At 49.5% G+C, this 5,858-nt stretch overlaps 1 pseudogene; it reads right to left on the bottom strand.

Moving 5' to 3' along the window:
• Window positions 1–4,328: 4,328 nt before the first annotated feature.
• Window positions 4,329–4,467, bottom strand: LOC123118186 (uncharacterized; annotated as a pseudogene).
• Between the last annotated feature and the right edge of the window lie 1,391 nt (window positions 4,468–5,858).

Genomic DNA, 5,858 nt, shown 5'->3' on the forward strand with positions numbered 1-5,858 from the left:
AGATCTATAGAGATAGATCAAGACGCTTAATTGGACTTTCACAAAGCACATACCTTGACAAAATTTTGAAGAAGTTCAAAATGGATCAAGCAAAGAAAGGGTTCTTGCCTGTGTTACAAGGTGTGAAGTTGAGTAAGACTCAATGTCCGACCACTGCAGAAGATAGAGAGAAAATGAAAGATGTTCCCTATGCTTCAGCCATAGGCTCTATCATGTATGCAATGCTGTGTACCAGACCTGATGTGTGCCTTGCTATAAGCTTAGCAGGGAGGTACCAAAGTAATCCAGGAGTGGATCACTGGACAGCGGTCAAGAACATCCTGAAATACCTGAAAAGGACTAAGGATATGTTTCTCGTAATGGAGGTGACAAAGAGCTCAACGTAAACGGTTACGTTGATGCAAGCTTTGACACAGATCCGGACGATTCTAAATCGCAGACCGGATACGTATTTACACTAAACGGAGGAGCTGTCAGTTGGTGCAGTTCTAAACAAAGCGTCGTAGCGGGATCTACATGTGAAGCGGAGTACATAGCAGCTTCGGAAGCAGCTAATGAAGGAGTCTGGATGAAGGAGTTCATATCCGATCTAGGTGTCATACCTAGTGCATCGGGTCCAATGAAAATCTTCTGTGACAATACTGGAGCAATTGCCTTAGCAAAGGAATCCAGATTTCACAAGAGGACCAAGCACATCAAAAGACGCTTCAATTCCATCCGGGATTTAGTCCAGGTGGGAGACATAGAGATTTGCAAGATACACACGGATCTGAATGTAGCAGACCCGTTGACTAAGCCTCTTCCACGAGCAAAACATGATCAACACCAAGACTCCATGGGTGTTAGAATCATTACTATGTAATCTAGATTATTGACTCTAGTGCAAGTGGGAGACTGAAGGAAATATGCCCTAGAGGCAATAATAAAGTTATTATTTATTTCCTTATTTCATGATAAATGTTTATCATTCATGCTAGAATTGTATTAACCGGAAACATGATACATGTGTGAATGCATAGACAAACAAAATGTCACTAGTATGCCTCTACTAGACTAGCTTGTTAATCAAAGATGGTTATGTTTCCTAACCATGAACAAAGAGTTGTTATTTGATTAACAAGGTCACATCATTAGTAGAATGATCTGATTGACATGACCCATTCCATTAGCTTAGCACACGATCGTTTAGTATGTTGCTACTGCTTTTATCCATGACATATACATGTTCCTGTAACTATGAGATTATGCAACTCCCGTTTACCGGAGGAACACTTTGGGTGCTACCAAACGTCACAACGTAACTGGGTGATTATAAAGGAGTACTACAGGTGTCTCCAAAGCCAGATGTTGGGTTGGCGTATTTCGAGATTAGGTTTTGTCACTCCGATTGTCAGAGAGGTATCTCTGGGCCCTCTCGGTAATACACATCACTGAAGCCTTGCAAGCATTACAACTAATGAGTTAGCTGTGAGATGATGTATTACGGAACGAGTAAAGAGACTTGCCGGTAACGAGATTAAACTAGGTATTGGATACTGACGATCGAATCTCGGGCAAGTAACATACCAATGACAAAGGGAACAACGTATGTTGTTATGCGGTCTGACCGATAAAGATCTTCGTAGAATATGTAGGAACCAATATGGGCATCCAGGTCCCGCTATTGGTTATTGACCGGAGACGTGTCTCGGTCATGTCTACATTGTTCTCGAACCGTAGGGTCCGCACGCTTAAGGTTTCGATGACGGTTATATTATGAGTTTGTGTATTTTGATGTACTGAAGAAGTTCGGAGTCTCGGATGTGATCACGGACATGACGAGGAGTCTCGAAATGGTCGAGACATAAAGATTGATATATTGGAAGCCTATATTTGGAGTTCGGAATGATTACGGGTGAAATCGGGATTTTACCGGAACACCGGGGGGTTACCGGAACCCTCCCGGAGGCTATTGGGCCTTAGTGGGCCACGAGGGAGAAGAGGAAGGGCCGGGCAGGGCAGGCCGCGCGCCCCCTCCCCCCTAGTCCGAATAGGACAAGGAGAGGGGGGCGGCGCCCCCCCTTCCCTCTTCCCCTCCCCCAATCCTACTCCAACTAGGAAAGGGGGGGGAGTCCTACTCCCGGTGGGAGTAGGACTCCTCCGGCGCGCCTCCTCCAAGGGCCGGCCGCACCCCCCCTTGCTCCTTTATATACGGGGGCAGGGGGGCACCCTAGAACACACAAGTTTGATCTACAGATCGTTCCTTAGCCGTGTGCGGTGCCCCCCTCCACCATATTCCACCTCGGTCATATCGTTGCGAAGTTTAGGCGAAGCTCTGCGCCGGTAGAACATCAAGATCGTCACCACACCGTCGTGCTGACGAAACTCTCCCTCCCCGAAGCTCTACTGGATTGGAGCCCGAGGAGTGTCATCGAGCTGTACGTGTGTCAAGAACTCGGGGGCGTCGGAGTAACGGCGCCGGGATCGGTCGGATCGCGAGGAGATCGTACGACTACTTCCTCTACGTTGTGATCGCTTCCGCTTCGGTCTACGAGGGTACGTAGACAACACTCTCCCCTCTCGTTGCTATGCATCACCATGATCTTGCGTGTGCGTAGGAAATTTTTTGAAATTACTACGTTCCCCAACAGTTGCGGGATCAGAGAGAAGGGCAATCTCTGCACGAAGCAAGGCGCCGGCATTAGGATGCAATTTGGAAAACGGAAAGAGTGTCTCATCAAAAACAACATCACGTGAAATATAGATGCGTCTGGTAGAGATTTCAAGGCACTTATAACCTTTATGAAGATTACTATAGCCAAGAAAGACACACTGTGTGGATCTAAACTCAAGTTTATGACGGTTGTAGGGACGCAAATTTGGGTAGCAAGCACACCCAAATATCTTGAGATAGTTGTAATCAGGTTTTTGATGATAGAGACGCTCTAAAGGAGTAGTGTTTCCAATAACTTTGCTAGGGAGCCTATTGATAAGATAGGTGGCAGTAATGAAAGCTTCGTCCCAATACTTGAGAGGCATAGAAGCATGGGCTAACAGAGAAAGACCAACTTCAACGATGTGGCGGTGTTTACGCTCAGCAGAGCCATTCTGTTGATGAGCATGGGGGCAAGATACATGATGGACAATCCCAATACTGCGGAAAAAAGAGTGAAGTTTCTCATACTCCCCTCCCCAGTCACTTTGGACGGCGAGGATTTTTCTGTCAAATTGGCGCTCAACAAGTTTCTGAAACTCTTGGAAAATAGAGAAGACTTCAGATTTATATCGAAGTAAATAAATCCAAGTGAACTTGCTATAATCATCGATAAAACTGACATAATATTTTTTCTGACCAAAAGAATCTCAGGCATGGCCCCATACATCACTGAAAATAAGTTCTAATGGAGCATGAGACACACTAGTTGACTTGGGATAAGGAAGCTGATGGCTCTTGGCACATTGACAGGCTTCACAGACAGACTCACAAACTGAACTAGGAGACAAAGAAAGTTTGTCTTTATTGACTATTTGTTTGAAATTGATCGAAGATGGATGCCCTAATCGTTGATGCCACCGTGCCAAAGAGGGCTTGATGACGGAGTAGACGTGACGACGCTTGCGACCTAGTGCTCCGGATGGAATAGGGTAGAGCCCTCCAACGCATCTACCGTGATGAAGTAGTTCCCTCGTTGCCCGATCCTTGATGAAAAAATAACGAGGGTGAGTTTCAAAGAAGACATTGTTGTCGGTGGCTAGTCTAGACATTGATGCAAGGTTTTTGTCAGCTTGAGGAACATGAAGCACATCTCTAAGAACAAGATCGCGTTTAAGTGTAGGGGAATTAATAGAACTTTGACCAATATGACAAATATACATACCTCCACCACTAGCAGTGTGAATCTGATCGGCGCCATGATAGCGCTCGCGTAGAGCAAGTTGCTCGAGTTCGTTCGTCACATGATCCGTAGCACCGGAGTCGACGTACCAGACGCCATCTCCAGCCTGCTCACGCATGGCGGCAGCAACGTGGCGATCTGAGGGCACGAAGTCCTCCTCGTAACTATGCCAGCAATCAATCACCTCGTGGCCAGACTTTTTGCAAAGCTGGCATCGAGGTCGCGGGCGGGAAGGAGCGCGGCGGCCGTTGTTGTTGTTGAAGCCGCCGCTGTTGCCGCTGTTGTTGTAGCCGTCCCCGCCACCAGAGCGTGCGCCATCGCCAGGGAAGGAGGCGCCGCGTCCGCGCCCACCGCCGCGCTGCCCCTGGTGACCGCGCCCACGGCCGCGACCACGAGAGGCGGAGTTGACAGAGGATTGCCGAAGGTCGCCGCCATGGAGCAGAGTTAGCCGGGCATCAAAACAGAGCAGTTGGATGTATAGTTCTTGGACGGTGATGGGTTCCACCCGGGCAGCAAGTGCAGAGACCACCGGGTTGTATTCCATGTCCAAGCCGGCAAGGATTTTGGAGACAATCTCCGGATCAGAGAGGGTCGCAGCCGTGCTTGCGACCTCATCAGTGAGACTTTTTATTTTACCAAGATAATCAGCCATGGATAGGTTACCTTTCTTGAGGTTGGTGAGCTCGATGCGAGTGTTTATCGCTTGGGCTTGGCTTTGTGCAGCAAACATGGCATGGATGGTGCGCCACACCTCAGCCGGCATCTGGAGCGTGGCGACCTGGGCAAGGATCTCACGGGAAAGTGAACCCATTAGGTATCCTTGGAGTTGCTGCTGCTGTGCATACCAGAGGGATCTTGCAAAGTTGACGACTTGTTCTTCTTTGCCTTCCGTGGTGATGGTGAGGGTGGCGGGTGGTGGTGGGCTCGTCGCGTCGAGGTGGTGCTCCATCTGGGCGCCTCTGATCTGCGGGAGCACTATGGCCTTCCAGAGCAAAAAATTGCCCCGCGTCAGCTTCTCCTGTGGGGGCGATCCGAGAGAGGTGGTGTTGTGGGTGGAGGAGGAAGATGATGCAAAAGTAGAGGATGAGGTGGTGGTGAGTGCACCCATGGTACTTGGGGTCATGGCTGCGATGGTGGTGGACATACTCTCGGTCGCGATGGTAGCTAGATGCAATCTCTCTCGATTGGATGAGGAAGAGGCTCTGTTACCATGTAAAAGTGGTTTGGGAAGCGTAGAACCCTTTGTCTCGGGCCGCATGTATATATTAGGCAGAAGCCTTGGCACACAAGTTTACAGGGGGAGAGATCGATCAGATGGGATCTATCAAGTCGTTACAGAAGGATCGTGAAAGACAGAAGAAGAGATAGAACAGAATACAGAATTTAAACCAACTCTATCTCTATACAACTTCTACTACACGTCTACTATACGCATATTCCAACAGTTAACACCATGTGGCGCCGCTTCAGCTCGCCGCCCGAGGGTCAAGGTCCGGCTACTTAAGCCGTACAACGTCCCCCAGCCCTAGCCACATCCGCTTCCTCCCTTCCGTGTTGGCAGCCCGAGCCCATCTGCTTCTTTCCCCTCTTCCCTTGCCATCCGCCATGGCCGGGCAGAAGAAGACCACCTACACTATGCTAACGTCGGAGCAGCGCTTCCAGATGCTTGAGGAGATCTAGGCTAGGCGGACCGTTCGGATCACAGCGGACCTGCCTCTAAATTCGCTGGAGCAGCAATCGGAGCCCATGGAGTAGGAGGAGGAGGAGCCGGAGCCGGTTGCGGACTTTGCCATGGAGGACACCCTGGCGGAGTTCGAGGTCGCCCAAGTGGTGGAGATGGCGTAGCAGACCGCTACGCCATCCAGGATGAGGCATATGTCGAAGCCAACTGGTGGTTCATCCGGCAAGAATGGGCGGCGACCGTCTTCTGCCAAACTGGACACGGAGGAGGAGGCAAAGGCCGACACGGAGGTGCCGCATGTG

Source organism: Triticum aestivum, chromosome 5B, assembly GCF_018294505.1.
Source record: "Triticum aestivum cultivar Chinese Spring chromosome 5B, IWGSC CS RefSeq v2.1, whole genome shotgun sequence".
Taxonomy (NCBI): Eukaryota; Viridiplantae; Streptophyta; class Magnoliopsida; order Poales; family Poaceae; genus Triticum; species Triticum aestivum.